This window comes from Melanotaenia boesemani, chromosome 6, assembly GCF_017639745.1.
Source record: "Melanotaenia boesemani isolate fMelBoe1 chromosome 6, fMelBoe1.pri, whole genome shotgun sequence".
Classification (NCBI taxonomy): Eukaryota; Metazoa; Chordata; class Actinopteri; order Atheriniformes; family Melanotaeniidae; genus Melanotaenia; species Melanotaenia boesemani.
The window spans coordinates 10,952,863-10,970,750 of record NC_055687.1 but is presented as its reverse complement, the minus strand read 5'-3'; the positions used below and the strand labels follow the sequence as shown (position 1 = coordinate 10,970,750).

Below are 17,888 nucleotides of genomic sequence, written 5' to 3'. Positions count from 1 at the left end.
GATCTCAGGGGACTTGTGATAATCTTTTCATTTGGCAGGAACATAATGCTGGAATTGAACTGCAGTTGAATTCTTTGTAGATATAACAAACAAAGAAACATGCAAATACATTTAAAAGGTGCTGCAGCTATCGATATTTTTTTTTCTTGCTTTGATTAAATTTATTTTCTCTCTGTCTTTAAGGCAGTTATTTGTCTTTTTGATACATTTGCATTTGACAAGGTTACATGACCGAGCTTGGTGACAACTCAAGGACACCTCATCAGGACGTGTGGCTGCTAAACGTACAATCTTTCCATTTATCTCTAGATTATCCTGCCACCTGATGACATGCAAGAAAAATAGACACATCCACAACAGTAATATTTGCATTGTTTTCAGTGTAAACCTTTATTACTATTCCAACACAGTTTTGCATACAAAGGCACATGTGGTGAGCCCTCATTCACAACGATTAGATTGCATAACACAAACATTGCTGCCTATAGCAAACAACAAAAAGATATATTTCATCTGCATTTATGTAAAAAAAAAAAAAAAAAGATTTAGTGCAACTGATTAAATTATTATAGACCAGAATTCATGTTTTTTATGCCTCTGGACTGATATCAGAAAAGTGACTCTTTTGCTAGAGATTAAAAACATAATTTCAAGCTTATCCAGGCAGATAAGTAATTGTCTTGAGCACTGGGATGTGCATGATTATCAAAAGGATACATTTTCTAAATTAGGCCAAGACAGTCTCCCTTGAATCAATTCTAAAAGCACTGCATAGATTGTTTAAAGTAATATTTAAAAGATTTGCATAGATTATCAATCGTAATAAAAAATTTGCCACTTCCCAAAAATTAATATAGAATGAATTAGCCTGCGATAGTTGCCTTATTGCATTTGGATGTGTGTGTGTGTGCGTGTTTGTGTGTTAATGTCAAGAACAGGAAATTAAAGCAGTGTTTGAAGCTTATGTATTTGTAATGTCTCAGCCAAAGATGTATCATTACACTGAGGCAGGAAACTGTTATGAAGCAAACTGCCATGTCTCAAAGCCTGCTGGGAAGCAGGTTTTGATAGTGTGGCGTAGTTTGTATACCGGCCTCCATGAGCTACTTCTTGCAGATCAAACACACTCCTTCCTTCAGAAATATTAAATTTTGAGTACACATTTATTCCGACTGGTTCATGGCTGCACAGCAAAATCAAAGTCTGTTATGCTCGCAAATGAGATTTAATCCATCCACTGATGAAACTGAGGTGTACTTTGTCATCTGTCACACACTCCCACACACTCTGCCAGTATTATCTGTTTCTGTATATTAACAATGATAACGCAGCCTCCTCAAAAAACAATTTTCTTGATGATGTCTAAAGGAATATCTATAAACTGCTAGCCCAGAAGGGGAGGAAAAAGGAAAAAGGGCTCTGCCAAGACAAAAAAAAATTGACGGAACAGTTGCATAGAGTATAAAGACAACAGCTCACTCCTTCGCCATTGTGTCAGCTGACACACGGAGCTGTCCAATCGCAGTGCAGTATTATTCACTGCTGTCGTGGGTCTCACATTCACGTGTCTTTTGAGTCCTAGCAACTATTACAAAACATAACAAGAAAAATCATGGGCTACAACCCAAATCAAATTCAGCCTACAGTAAGTGGAGCCAGTACATTTGATAAAGACATATATACTACATCATTACCATGTAATGTTGTTTACAGGTCAATACACAAGATGATATTAAAAAAAATTTAATCATACACATTTTAAAAGAAAAAAACATAAAAAAGAATTCTGGACCAGTTTGTCTAGGTCTACAGCTGCCGATCATCCGTCCGAGCCCACTGGTTCCCTTAGTCATAGTCCATCAACTAAAACACCAAGAGGTGTTTGCAAACAGTCCACATTGACTTTTGGATCAATGGCCAGAATCCCGACTGACTCGTGTGCAGACAGCAGCACCTTCATCTTGTTTACTCCAACTGAAAGGAAGCAAACGACCAGCAAAGGAGGAGTCCTGCTGTCCCCCCATTGTGTGTTCTGTCCACTCTGCAGCCCCCTGACCAGCAACATTTATCTGTGAAAGAAAAATTACATTAGGATACAGCTTTGATTCTTCTGAGTCAAAGCACACTGTGAGACCAATCATGTGAATGTCAAAACAATTATTTGAGACAATGGAGTGAGAATTCCAATTTAGGAGTATCAAAAGAAGGTTTGTCTTCTTCATTTTTTTAACACAGGAAAAAATCACTCATTGGGTTATTACTTGTGTGACCTAAATCTGGTAAGCGCAGCTCCATGTACCAGCTGAGGGGATTGAGGCTGAAGTTGAAAGGCCTTAACAGGAGCCTGGTACGCTACAAGCTGCTAATACAAAGAGGAAGCATGTGACACACCCTAAGCTAGGCCTACTTGCACTTCAGAAGGCTATCAAACCCTTTTTTTTAATTACATTTTCATGCAGCTCAGACAAGCAACTTAAACTATTACAGCGGTTCACCAAGTTCAGAAGGAACAAAAATTGCAGCCATTGAGCTTAGCAGCCGAAATCAACAATCATCGTGCTAATTAACATCACCTGAGCTATTAGCAAATGTCACGTTAGCATTGGCATTTAGCATTGCAATGCTGCTCCAATGAGTACAACCAAGGAGGAAAGTGTGTGTGTGTGTGTGTGTGTGTGTGCGTGAAGGAAGGGGAGGTGGGGCGGGGGGTTGACGGCAAAGAACTGCGGCATTAAAGGTGGTTTTGGGTATTGGTGTCACTTTGAGTTATTGGCATCATGGTCTTGTTTTGTTGAGAGGACTACAGTGAATACACTTGTTAATGGTAAATTTACAGCCCCAGCATGTGGCCTAATAAAATCAGGGAATAGAGAGGATGACGAAAACGATTGCCTTTGCTATTTTGTGTGTGTGTTCAGGAGTGTTTGTGCACTGAGGATGACTGGGGGGGGATGAAGTTACAAAAAGGGGAGAGAAACGTGGAAGGTGCCAGTAATTAAGAGTCTAAAAGAGTGTGAGAGAGGCGCACAGCCCTCAAAGCAAACCTTGTCCCTAGATTCCTCACTTTTTATTTATGCACCCCGACTCAAACCCCCATCCCTTTTTACTCTCACTCACTCTTTACTTGTCTCCACTCGCTGAATGAATAGCTATCACAGTACTATGGTGTCCCATCTAGCAACAACCCCCCCTGCATCCTCCTGCCTTTTCTCAACACCCCCTACTTTAGCATGGCTCTGAATAGGGAGCCGAATTGAGCAAACAGTCAGGCTGTCAGCTCAATAGGAGGTCTGGCCATGAACTTGAAGTCCTTCCCAGGCCCCCAGTCTCACATTAGGGTAGGAGGGGTGGTGGTGTTTGGGCAGACAACAGGAAGGAGGGGATGGTGGCGATGGGGGTTTGAAGCCAGACTTTTGGGGGGCCCCTATGTGCCAGTGTTGGGGGGACCCCTGACACAGAGTTTCCCAAGGCTGGTGCTCTGGTTGGAGCAATGGGGGCAGGGTGCCCCAGCTGCCTGAAAACCCTCCCCTCCCTTTGCAGCACTCAGTCTGGGCAGGAGGGGTGCTGATGGTAGGGTTTGTGCAGACAGAACAGTGTCTGCACCTTTGCCAAAGTACCAATAGACCCTCTCTCACACACACACACACACACACGCACACACACACACACACACATACATGCAGATCCAGACACAAGCTGCTGGTCATGCCCACCCCCTCTCCTCGATCAGCTCCCAGCCCTCCCAGGCTTCTCATCATCTCATTAGCCAACGCCAGCCACTCCACTGTCTACTGTTTGCATTGTTTTGGGCTCTACATAATTTACACAGTAAATTCAGAACTGCCCCAGCCCCTTTTTGCTCAATCTACCACCTGTTTATAGAGGCCCAGCAGTGATTAGTGCCACTGCTGGACACAGTGAAAACAGAACTTATTAGCAAAGCCTTCGCTTTTTAAAATGCTTCTTCAAAAATTAAAATGCAACATGACCTAATTTGAGAGCTGCTTTTACTCCTTAAGTCTATTTAAATGTAGGATTTCTTTTTAAAGGTGTAATTAGATTTTTTTTTTTATTTATATGTTTTTACCTAAGTTGATTTATTTATTGATTTACATTTTAACTTTCTCAAACTGGGAAAAAAAGAAGGTGGTTCTCTCTTTGGTCTTTTCTCCATTCACTTTTACGTAGAAGTCATTGTATTAATCTCTGTTAACATCATGGACACCATACTGTAAGTAAGCATTAGCACAGTCTCTCTGACCTCCACACAAAGAAAGGTCTCTGTTACGAGGACAATGGTGGACATTGTTTACTAGCTGCATTACTTAATCACACTGAACCGATGCTAATTGGTGTTTTGGTTTAAGCGGTTTTCAAAGTTGCGAGCACCTCAGTTGACATAATGCTGCATAACAACCAGCTCACACAGGGAGAACAATACTCGACTTGTCTGAACATCAACTACACTCCAATACTCGTCAGTTGCTTGGAGAGGTTTTCCATGACTGAAACTGTCTATTAAGCTTTCAACTCTTCACCTTCTCTCTGCTATTGTTTCACTCTGTCTTTTTCCTGCTTTTTGTTGGTTTTGCTGCAGTGTCCTTGTAAAAGAAAATTTATATCAGTCATGCATATTTACACTTTCCAATCAACCGATGTGCCCACTTTGGCTTTCCTTATATTGAAAACAGAAGGGACCGACTTTCAGGGTTAATATAAAAGGCAAAACTGTTAAATATTACATATTTATATATGTGTGTATACAATAGCAGTCCCCCATATTTAACAACTTCTAAGCTACTTGACTGTATGAAGTTATAGTAATATATATTCGCACTGTATTTCCAAAATGGCAGCCGCCGCCATGTCAGCGTGCGCGTGAGGATGGCACGAGAAATCCCAAACGGAAAGAAAACCTGGCGCTTCAAGGACAGATGCCCACGGATTGCCTCCTGAGAGAGGCATTGAGAGCAGAGTGATTTAATGTGAACACACACACAAAATTCGCTCCACCCACATCAGCTCACACTCGCCCCCCTCCCATCAGCGCAACTTGCAATTAACAAATATATCCAAGATGATTAAAACGCAGACTGTAGCCCGCTGGAGAAGATGACCAAAGGCATGGGGAGATGGAGGAGGAGAGGATGGAGAGTCGGTGTGGTGCCGGTAGAGAAATGCAGTGCGGCGGGCGCAGGGAGTTTAATGCTCTTTTACCTGGACTGACTGGTCTTCCCACTTCCATTTCATGCCAGCGTTGCTCTAAGATGGTGGCGCGGGCTGCATTTCGCTGTACAGGAAAAAGGGGCAGTCTGCTGAGGATGGAGTGAAGGAGGAAGGGAAGAGGAGGAGGGAAGAGGCGATGCAGAGGAGGGCGAAGAGAGAGGGAGGGCAGAATCAACAGCAACCCCTCCTCCTTCTTCTCTGTTTTTCAATCTTCTTTTGCCAGCTTTCCTTCACTGGTGTGGTACCCTGCACAAACAACAGAGATACAAAAATCAGGGGGTTAGAAAATTTTAAGAATGTAGTTTTACCATCAAAATGGACACAGACACTTCGCAGATGCAAGCAAGGCATACACATGAATGCATGTATACACACACGCATGCAGATCCACACACACACCTTTTCATGTCTGTTCTCATGGTACAGTCTGCCCCCGAGCATGCAAATGACTTTCATTATGCAAATGCATGCAAATCAGATCCAACCATCTGAGAATCAAGGGTGGGAAAGGAAAAAAAAACTCGACACAGAGATTGAATGAAAGAATGGAAGAGAAAAAAGGACAAGAGAAAAATCCCTTTGAGTGGCAGGAGGCTGTAAGTTAGGTAAACACTCTGTGGATAACAACAGTAGCCCGATTGGGCCAGCACAGTTACTCTTTTATTTTGTCTATGACTTAATTTGTGTATTTAATTTGACTTCATGCTTCATGTCAGGAACCAAATTTACCTTTGTATTCAATGTCAAAGCTTTCCCTGGGATAAACAGTATGTTACATCATATACAAAGATGATCTCTAAATTCCTGTCATCACAAACCTTGCATCTGACAGCTACACTTAAGCATTAGTGAGAATAATGCAGAGATTTTAAGATCTGATGAATTGTAAACTTGTCTTTGGTACTGTTGACAATCATCACTTAAGCTAACTTGGTTTTCATGCAGCTTCTTTAAATATTGTCTGAAAGCAAGCATTCTCTGTTAAATAGCCTGAATGCAACCTGTCTTATAATAAGATGCTGTATATTCACATGTGTATCAGGAGAAAATAATAAGTGGGACTAGCTTAAAGGAACTCATTAGGTTGCCAAATGTCATCAACACTGACACACACTGACCAGATGAAAGGATTCAATTCTTAGTTGTTTGAAATCAGCATCTGTCTTTTTTATTGTTGTCGATTAACCACACCTGCATATAAAAAACCTGTTAATCTAAACTCATACAATCACAGTTCATCCAGCTTGGTAAGTTCAATATTCAAAAGCAGGTGGAGCCTGTATCACACGGGTTTAGCTGCATAGTTCCTAAACCCTTACCATTCAGAGTAATCAACAAAGAAAGCTGACTAATCAGTGAAGGGAGCACGCTGTATGATTTTGCTAATTGTCTAAGCCAAGCAGAAAGGATCCTCCATTAGCCAGCAGAGGAGGGAGCCAGCTTTTGTCTTTGGGTGTCAGTAGGGGAAGGCTCCATTTGAAACTGGAATAAGGTGGTAAAACCAGGGGTGACTTGGAGTGTGAGAGAGTTGGGGTGGATAAGCAGGAAGGAGAAGAACTACAGGGGTGGGGTAATGCTGAATGGTGGCAAACCTCTCCTAATTGGCACTTGACATTTTTTTGCCATTGGCACTGGAGTGGGCCAGCTTTCAAGCCCTCTCTGGGTCCTTGTTGGAAAAGTGCCTTATGCAAATATGGCGAATGGGCTCTATTGTGAAGCCTCCGATATTAACAGCTCACACAACAATGAAATTGTGTGCTTACGCTGGACACGTAGGTGTGAGAGAGAGAGCTAGACAATGGCAGTCAGAGCAGCTTCAGTCTGAACAGACCCTCCATCGGATGCTTTGCCAAGTCATTTCACCAGAATGGGCTTTTCTGAGGACAGGGGCTCTTGGTAAAAGCTTTATTAATGACTGAAACAAACAAATGCACACACTGTTTTGCCCTAGCGCTGAGAGTGTCTCTGTTTGTACTGTTACTGAATGGCTTGATTTATTGTGGTTGAAAATACTGAAGGTATGAACAGAAAAGGCTTTACTCATACTCTTTGAAAGCTGCTCCCCCTCCTAGAACATCACCGTCTCAGTTCTAAATGTGAAAATCTTTTCATGTAACAAAGCAGCGCTGCATTTTCTTTGATATTTCTTTTAGTTTCTGCGTGCCTTCATTGTTTACCTTTAACTTTCTCCCTTGGGTAAGCACTGCTTGAGATCTAAAGATATCTGCAGAATCCCTTTGGAGAAAATGTGGCAACTCATGGGAGAAATGTGGATAAACTGAGCAAGATTTTCCGCTCAGCTCAAATGCAGAAAAAATTACAAGAAGCTAGTGCTGGGAAAAATATGCCAAACACACCTTTTACTAAACCTCCTATGTCACCAAGGTCTGAAAGCAATCCCCAAAAAACAAAACAAAAAAAAACAAACAAAAAAAAAAAACAACTTTATCTCTGTATGACTGAAAATCATCAGGAAGGCAAACAGAGCATCGGGTCAGACAACAGCAGTCACCCTCCGTGTGGTCTGAGCACAAAGTACACCTGTTACTGCTAAGTTGCCAAACTTAATCTCTTTTGTCTGGTGAGGCCCATTGAATTTGCAACTGCCTAAGTTACATTCATTTCTGTGTGAGCATGGGGGGTTGTGGAGGGGCTGCCAATGTTGTAGAAAATAACATAGTCTAGTCTTTGCCTTCTAGCCCAACAGTGAAGCCATTTTCCAAGCCCTGTTGGTGTGTTCCGACTAGAGAAAGAGAGGCGGAGAAAAGGGGACAAGAATCACTGGGTCTTATTCAGAAAACTGTCTGGCTGCTTGGACCTGACAAGCCTGAAAGGAAGGAAAAGGGACGCATTGTCCCTCGGTGACAAGTGGACTAGCTCTATTGACTGTAAAGTCTACTGGTGGGGGGGCGAGAAGGACCCAACCACAATGGCTGTTTTTCTATTTGACACTTAGAGTCTAAATCTGCTTGACTATTGCATGAAAACTAAGACAAACCCACCACCCTCCTTCCTCTCTTTCCTCCCCCTGCCTTTCCTTCTACACCATTTCTCTATGCGCCTTCTTTCTATTTCAAACACTGCCGGGGGACACAGAAAAAGAGAGAGCCACGGCCCTAAGGTGGTTTTTAGGAACTCTCCCATCTCCATGCCATTTTCAGGCAGGCATAAGCTAAGACGGTCTCTTCTCTGGTGTCCCTAGTGTGATGTGTTAGTGATATAACTGTGCCACACACCAAGCCAGAACAAAGCATTTGCACCATGACATGCATCTCCCAAGGCGCTGCTTAGGGTGTAAACACAATCTGTCCAAGGCTTCAGTTCCTGTTTAGCCCCAACACTAACTGACAAAAAACAGAGTGAAACAAACAACTTATCTCTAGAATGCTAAAAATCTGTCCATTTTGTACCTGTTGGGTGCTAAATTCATTATGAAAAGTACACTTATTAAGATATACAACTGCTTGGATATGACCAGGCATACTTATTAATCTCTCATTTTAAATATTAAATCATAGCCCTGCTGTATGATGCTGTCTAGACAAGGCCTATTCTGGAATTATAGGAAACAAACACAGACACACACACAGTAGTGGTGATGGCAGCAGCAAAGCTGAGAAGGAACCAGGTACTACTTTGCCATCCAAGAAGGTGATATCTCTGGCTGTCACTTCCTGTCAAGGCCCTCGTTCCTCTCTCTTACTAGCTGAGCTCAGAGCTCAAATGTCACACTCAGCACCTGCAATGCAGCAGGATGGCAGGCACAATCTCAGGACTTGACGAGATTGACATTGTGAGGTAAGGCTGCCACACAAACTTTTATAATTTGTGCCATGTCAAGCTGAATACATTCAAACACAAGGGAGATCTCTTAGCTGCACCATGTTGCAACAGCAAACCACCAAGTGGAATATGTATTACAATTGGAGTTCACTTCTAGCCTTGTGGCACCACAGCTTTGAGACCTTGGGAACAATCCTTAGCAGGTCTCTCTCAGCAGGAGTGACCCTCTTGCTTTGATGGGCAGAACAGAAATCACACCTTCAATCAGCCATCAGAGGCCTTTAGGATGAAGATCTGATTGACCAATTACTCCTCACCATGAGCTCCAGCAATGAACCTAAAGGGTGAGATTGTTCTCCTTCTCTCACTCATGCATCTTGTCACTGGGGGTACTTTCTGCTTGATTGCTCCTGGACCACACCCCCTCTGAGCCTTGCTTGCACACACATCAGCATTCAGTAAGATCCCATCAGGCCTTTCCACATGGTAGCACCTCATGCAATGGAGGCTTTGCCACGGCCCATTCAAAACCAAGCCAACTGTCAAGTCAAATCAAACAACGGCCAAAACCCCAAATCAAACATCTTTTTATGCAAAAGGGTGAAAAGAGTAGGTGGGATGGAGGAAAAAAAAAAAAACAACACAAAAACGGATAACTTAACAAACTGGCCCCAAACAAATTCTTGTCTCTTCGCTTAGGTACCAGCAGGGTGTTGGGGCGCCAGATTAACTCAGGAGGAGCATTCTTAACTCACACAATTGCATCCATGTTGGAACATATGTATAATTCATAGCACCGTATGCAGCTCCTATGATATAAAAGGCCCACATTCTTTTCACATTGCATGTCCTCTTAATGCCAAAGATGTAAGGAGTAGTAATAAAATTTATAGAGGCAAGTAAACAGAGTGTTTGCCAAACTGGCTAACAAAACCGATTAGCCAACAGAGAGTAGTTAAAGGACCTGTCAGAAGTCCACCAGCTTTGGTGAATCAGAGAAGGCCTTTTTCTCCCAGCCATGTGATACTAAGACTAAGCTCCTGCATGCAGCCTCACACACAGGGATCATGGGGCTTATTAGATTAAAAGTTATCCTGTTGCACCAACCTTACTGTTATGGATCGCTGCCACTGGATGCAGAAATATGCGTCGCAATGCCCCATTTTTTAATTATCTTTATTTTACACATGCTTAACAACTGTAGCCAAACTTAGGATGCTGACTGAACAAAACAGCAGAAAACACCACAGTAAAGTTAATATAATCTACACATAATCACTTGGTTTAAATCAGATACAGAACAAATGCAAATGGTGCACCTTACCTTTTTCTGTTTTATGATCCCATTTCTTTCACAGTGTTGTCCATTTTCTCTCTTGTAAGGGTTCTTCTGGTAGATTTTTTTTCTTTTTCTTTTATTTTTTCTTTTTAGAAAGAGGTGCATTTGGGGTCTTGATGCCTTTCCAGGAGTGTAATGGGATTCTTGTTACTTTCGGTTATCTAGCTTTATGAAGAATGTACATCACTCATACAGCTAGATAACCAAAGATAACAATCAACCCCTAAGGCTACCCATCCTCTCAAGCCATGGGAAAACAAACATGGGACAAGTTCTGACCTATAAGCAAAGAAGAGGACTGTTATTAAAAAAAAAAAAAATCAGATTATGCAGTGTCCATCATGTTTGACCTGAAAAAAAGTATTTAAATATATACTAAGTAGTTTTTGACTTAAAGAAAAAGTCTGAATAAAACATCAGTTAGCACCCTAAAAAAAAGGATGTTACTCTGTTGGCTTGGGGCCTTTCTCCTTCACTCAAACCATTCAGCCTTCAAATGTCCTGACCCCTCATTTTATGATGTCACCCTTTTTTGGATTGGAAACCATTTTTTGCCCAGTAGAAGTTTTGATTGTCTTGTGGCAATGCCTGTATTTCAAAAACTCCACCTGTCAATCAGCAAGATGAACCAATTAAAAAAACAAAACAAAAGTGGACAAGTTGTCAAACCAGTCCAAGCCGGTTATGACACCAACCTTCCCTTCTCCAGCCTGGCGCCCATCCCTACAGTGAACCCGCTTTACCCACTGACTGGCTCCATGGGAGGGTGATGCCTTCAAACACCACCCCCCGCTATGACCCAAATGCATTTCTAAATTAAAAGAAGATCCTGGCTGTTTGACTACAAAAGAAACTGGTTTGTCTTAATTTACATTATCTGATGCCAAAGCAGTCGGTCAACGCTTGAGGTTGGTGCCAAAGCAAGGATATTAGGGCTTTAAGTACACATGCACACATATGAAGAAAAAAATATCTTACACAGAATGAAGATGCACTGGATGCTTCCTTTAACACCAAAGTTTGTGAAAAACAAATATGTACAAAGTTAAACACACGGAATATGTTCGGATGTGGACAAAGCTGCAGCACACATACACACACACTCCATCTCACACATGCAGCGGTGGCACATGGCACGAGGCCCCATCTAATTAAAGCTGCTCTGTGTGCCCAGATCCCTGCTGTGGATGCTCCTCCCTCACAAACGCCACCACCAAGTAGAGCTCTACTGACTGAAAGCAGAGACACAGAGATGGAGAGATACTGAGACAGAGGAGGGCGAGGCACAGCAATTTTCACCCTCCATCACACAAACCTCAACGTTCAAAGCTTGACTGGCAACATGCAGGTGTTAGGTTAGCGGAGACGGCAACATCGCCATCAGCAAACAACAAGGCTCCCTGGCATTGTTCTCCCTCCAGGTTAGAATAAGCAGCGGGTGTTCTTCTGCAGACTGAATGCTTGTAGAGTTTATTTAAGAAGGTGTTCTGCTGCTGTTTAGAAAGCTGTCAGCATGACACAAATCTTCTTCAAGGTGCTTTGTTTCCATCCACAAGGACATGGCAAGGCCTTATTAAAAACAAAATCATGCCTCTAGTCCCTGAATGCTGCTCAAACACACACACACACACACATATACCACACACTGTGTGAGTACTTTCACATGTTTAGCACATAATTGCAGACAGTATTAGACTACACACACTCACCCAGGCTCAAGCTTAAATGCCCGCTAATAAACACAACCACACACACTCACTGCTGTAAAAAAGAACATGCTTGTATCACAAATACCTCACAAAAGTAGACTAGTGATTTAAATAATTCACAGCTAAAAAAGTATTTAAAACTTCACTTTTTTTTTCCTTATAATTATCCTTTTATAATATTTAAACATACAACAATGTTATGTAAAGGACTGCAGTGTGTTTGTCTTAAAATGTTTCGTGTTCACATTTAAAAATGTTTTAATATTATTGAAATGAGAATTATGCAATATTAAAAATAAAACATTAAATTCACGCTGTGAATTATAACTCATTTTATGCAGATATATTTTCAAAGCTACAAAAAGAAAAAAATAATTACATGCAGATTGTACTAATTTCCTCATTATCATTAATAATTCCTTCATTAAACATGGGCTTTTTTTATAGGCGTGCTGGAGTTTATATTAAAGCTTTTTCAATTTCAATATTTTCCATATGTAGTTTGCTCTTTTTTTATTTCTGTATTCTGTATTTAGTTCCTCTCTCTCTTTCTTCTCCCCTCCTAGTGTATTTCACTATATTGAGTCATTTAAACACTATAATTTGAGGAAATTAAGCTCGTGGAGATTTTGAATTGTATGTGTTCTATAAAAGTTTAAGCCAACATATATCTGCTTTCTCAGGACTGCCCTTTTTCTTCCCCCCGCTTACCTTTGTATAAACTCCAAAATGGCATTACAGAATGAAAGGAGGTCGGCCTTCTTGCTTTTTACCTTTTAAACAAACCTCATCAAGCTATGCCATTGGCCAAGATGTGTGTGACGTCAATAAATCCGCCCCTTCTAATTGGGGAAAAAAATATGTGCAAGGATGCAAGAACGGTTAGGAAAGAGTGGAACTCAAATTATGAAGTCTCACAGGTCCGATTAAAGCCAAACGATTTTTTTTTTATTTTAGGCTATTTAATCGCACAAGTGGAAATTTGCAGACTGAATGCTACATTTTGGGGCAACAAAGGCCAAATTTGCAAACGCAATAAATATAATATGTTAGCGCCACATGAACACAGAGATTAGAAGTGTGGACACGGGGTGAAGGAAGTCTGTTGGCAATGAGTGGGCTGTGCAACTCATTTACTAGAAATAACAGTTTGTAAAAATAATATTAATAAATAGTCCAAACTTGTCTTTTGGTTTTTCCAAAACAGTGTGTTTTTGTCGTGAGATGACATTTGGTTTTGAGCGTCTTCTTTTTGACATTTTAAAGTTTTCTTTCCAGTAATTCTCTCTCTCTCCCTCCCTCTCTCTCTCTCTCTCTCTCTCTCTTGTTCACGGGTATAAAAATCATATCATTTGAATTATATAACTTTAGAAAAACATAATAACCAATCCAAACCTAAATTAATCCTATAACACACTAGAATCAAATGAAATTAATAATTCTACTAACTTGAGAAGGGAAGCCTGTGAGTAATGTAACAGTGGGATCTAACATATTACCTACAGTATAAGCCACGTTGTGACGCCGCTGTACGTCTCTTCATGGATCCCTGGTAAAAAGAGACGATCATATTATTTTTCAAATGGGGTACAAAGCCAAATCGCCCCATTTCTCAGATAGCAGACTGTTCTGTTTCCCTTCAACCATGAAGTAAAAAAAATGCCTTGAAACACATAATGGAGATAGACTGCAAAAGATTCAGCAGCTCGTTAATTAACACAACGCATTGCTACAACACTATGCGTAATGCACAGTCAGTGTCACAAACATGCACTGCTGTTGTACACACATTTCTTCTTCTGTGTATAATACACGTCAGTGTTCTGTGAAGGTGTTAAAGGTGGAACTAATTCAGTCAATAAGTTGATAAATGATCTAAAATTGTGCAACCCATTAACATCCTAAATTAAGCCAGATATGTATATATTTTTACTCTGATTTTATTTTTTTCAGATTCAACCTCTGCCTGTGTTCATGCATTCACCACTTCATGCATGCTAATGAATGTTAATCGTGAAACGATTCATAACGCCAATACAACACCCACTCTTCTTCTTTTTCCCCCCTTTTGGATTTAGTCTGCAAAGCTCCTGAGTTTCAGTTTTCTGTCCCGTCGAGTTCGACGGACCACACGTGTTTCCGACACAGGCCTCTCGGTCTATACGGGATATTTGGCCTCGTGATCCCTTTATCTGCCAACTATGAATGTGAACGCCACTACTTTGTCTTATTATGCATGTATTTCAGGTCTGGCCACTAGTAATCCTCATATCTGAGCCACATGGACACAGAGCCCCCAGATTCATACAAGGGCTTAATTTGGTAAGAAAGAATGAAAGAAAAAAATATGTCGTCTGTTTTTCTCCCAGGTCGTGTAAAATTTCTTAGGTTTTGAACACGTGTTGCCTGTTCCCGCTGTGGCGAAATGCAAAGCTGAAGAAATGACCCTGCTAAGTGGCTGGAGGTGTGAGATATGAAATCAGGACTGGCAACGCATTTTGGCCTTTCGTGGCTCCACGTGAATGACGCATAGGAAGCCTAAGTACAATGCGTCATTGAGACTGAAAAAGAGGAACTTTCCTCTGAAGAAGACCCACACCAGGTCCAATTAGAAGTTTTTCTCTTTCACTAATGTATTAAATCATTCACCCAGGCAGTGCAGGTTTGTTTCTCTATGCTCACATGTGACCTTTTACTGCACCTGCGCTAAACCTCATTAACCCCTTACGAGATGTATACATTTAATTTACCCGATCTCTGTAGCATTACATGCAGATTAAAAATAGAACATCAAATCTGGAGCAATTTTGCAAAGCACTATTTTGGCACCACGTAATGGCCCACCATTATTTACTCTTTTTTACACATCTCCTTTACTCTTTAGAACATCCGGATAGAGCAGACATAGAAAATAGAAATAATACATTTAAACCCAACAGCGCCCGTATTTGCCTGCTGCTATAGCAGGATGCATCTGGGTTGTATACAACCCAGATGCATCCAGCTCCGTTATGCGTGCAGACTGACGGTGAACGCGGCGCGGGTGCAAACGTGCTTTCTTCCGTTCATTTTAGCCAATATTCTGCAAATCTCTTTCTTTCTACCCCCCTCTTGGAATAAAAACAAAGACTATATTTCATACTCACGCCGTCGCTTGCGAGTCGCTGCGGCATTCGCTCTCCAAAACCGAGAAGCGAGCGTTTCAGGAGATTGAGACCAACTGATTCGCCGGAGGCTGGACCGCACGGTCTTCATGGCTGCGGCTGCTGGTGACGTCTCTCTCTCTCCATCCATTCAGCTTCACTCTCGCGGATTTTCCCCCTGTTTTATTATCATCTCCATTATTTCTCTCGGAGGTGGATCTAGCCTCCCCCCCTCCTGCCCGCGCCGTCCCTCGCGCTCGCCATTCCTTGCGTCAGATGCAAAATGAACTTAAAACATGCCTGCTCTAAAAACATATAACACCTCCAAGACCCTCCCCTTTATGACACGTTGCAGGTCTGTTTTTGTCTCCACCCTCTAAGAAATATTAAAGCATGCGTGAATAAGCATGGAAGCTCAAGTTTTTCGGCATTAAAGGACCACAGTTCTGGAAACTAATAGCCTGGATTCAGGCTGGATCTCTTTGTGTTTTTAGATTAAATCATTAGGTCATAAGAATTGGAAAAATGTGGGATGAAATCTGATTGGCAAAATCATTATTCATTCACTAATTACTAATCAATCAATACTAACATCTCCACACCTGTTTTATTGTAAGCCTACAGGAGTTTAACACATGCAGTAGCCTATATGAAGTGTATCGTTTTCAGCCCATTTTTGGCCCACGTGGGATTAAAAAAAAGTTTCGTGTAATCTTGTCTGGCAACTAGTATTCGTTTGACACAAAGCCCCCGGCGGAGACTGCGGCCTCCGCTCATGCGCCTGGATCAAGTGAGCACATCCACTATTCTTATTGTCTACGTCTTTGATACAGAGGAGTCCAGGAATGTGACCAGAGGGTGAAGACCGTGCAAATCAGCTTTTACTGTCACCGCCGAGCCCAGAGTCCGCAGACAAGAGCCAAGAAAGGGGGTCTGGGTCACTTGATTATCATAATAATCAGATCGCGAGGATAAAAATCTCCTTTGAATAAATTACTGGTTCAATAGGAGGCGCGACTGCCAAAGAGACAACTTTGTCAGCCGCTGGTTTGTTGTCGGGGGGGGGCTCTCTCTGCCTACCAATGTCCCGGACTCCCCTCTTCTTTCTCTGCAAATTTTGGACGCTTTCCTGGAGATCAAACTCTAAATACAGCTACTGTTTCTCTCCTCCCCTCCTCTCGCCCTCGCTGATGCTTGGTTACCGGCTCCGGGCAGGCAAGCAGGTCTCGAGCTCCTCTTGGGAAAGCGGAGTGGTTGGTGGTGGCTAATGGGCTAAGGACCGGGCACAATAGACCGTGCACCAGCCAGCCGCCCCTCCTCTCCCCTCCTCGCCCCTATCACCTCTCCTCCGCGCCCCTCATCAACCCTCTCTCTTATTCCATCGACTGCATGGGAACCCGGACACTGAGGTGCACCAGGGGCCGCTTGGCATTGTGGCACATCCCAAGTTCACGAGCGCACATCAGGCCATTCCTGCTCCCGGGCAAGGCGGCAAAACCCTCCTCCACCACCACCACCTCCTCTTCCATGCAGGTGACTCTGCAGAGGCCTGAGTTTTGGATGCAGTTGTAGATTTGTTACTAAACCATCAGGGATCAGAATGAAAACTGGCCAAAATTGAAAATTAGTGTTCTTACCACTACAGCTGTTATTATTTTATTATGAGTGGCATTCTTTATGACTACAGCAGCACTAAAAATTAAGTATAAGTTATTTATTTATTTGTTGTCTAAAAAACATATTTGCATAGACCTTTGGTGATGACTTTTTGGTATATTTGTAAGAAGATTAATTATTATCAGCAACGCAATGCATTTATTTGAAAGCAGAATGTTAATGTTGCGCTTTCTTAAAGTGCAGTTAGATGGGCCCAATGTTTATTTTACAATTAAGCTCCACAAACCTTAAACTGCAAAATGATCCAACTCATGGCTGAATTTCTGCACATTTGAACTACTGGCGTGACTAAACATTAAACAAAAAAAGTGATCATCTAAAAAGCCTTTTTGATACTAGATTAGTTTTTGTTTAATTTGCTGGTTAAATATGAACAGGTAATGCTGTAGTCTCCTTAAATATGAATTATTGCAGCTTTGAATTGTTAACTATAATATGAGCTGCAGAGTTGGGAAAATTCTGGATTGTTCAGACAAAATAAGCAAACTGAAATGATCACATTAAAAAATTACTGTATCCTGATATTTTTGGAAAATGACAAAATAAGGGATTAAGAAAAAACAGTTGATGTTATTTAGGTTACAGGAATGCACAGATTGGATAATTAAAATCAGCTTATTGTTTAAATAAATTGTGTATTATTCATTGAAAGGCAGGGCGAATGGGAAATGAGTTATGACGGAAACATGGGGAAGTCCTACATATTTTTGCACATTTTCTAAAAACTAAATCAGTGATGCAAATGTCTCATATTGCAACATTCAACATCCAAATGCCAAATAGTGGAATATAGATAGATGGTTACAAGCAGGCTTTTTAAACCACTGATTATACTATACCATCAAAAAGTCATAACCAAGAAAAACTCTGCATCCCTAAATTTCTGTGAATTATATTCTACCTGTTGAGATGGAAACAAAACAAAACAGCCACTCAAAAGTTTTCTTCTGTCTCCAATTTTAACGCAATTTAAACTACAGGCTCTAAGAAGTGACAGTTTTGAGTTCCCAC

General features: G+C 41.5%; 1 long non-coding RNA gene across 2 annotated transcripts; it reads right to left on the bottom strand.

Annotated features, from left to right (window-relative positions):
- Positions 1-365: 365 nt before the first annotated feature.
- Positions 366-15,445, bottom strand: LOC121642083. 2 transcript variants are annotated; one of them, XR_006010831.1, is made up of 3 exons: positions 15,204-15,445; positions 5,218-5,472; positions 366-2,069 (listed from the first exon to the last, which is right to left on the bottom strand). It is a non-coding gene; the product is annotated as an uncharacterized LOC121642083 (long non-coding RNA). The 2 variants fall into 2 exon arrangements; XR_006010832.1 differs by lacking the exon at positions 15,204-15,445 and adding an exon at positions 5,626-10,281.
- Between the last annotated feature and the right edge of the window lie 2,443 nt (positions 15,446-17,888).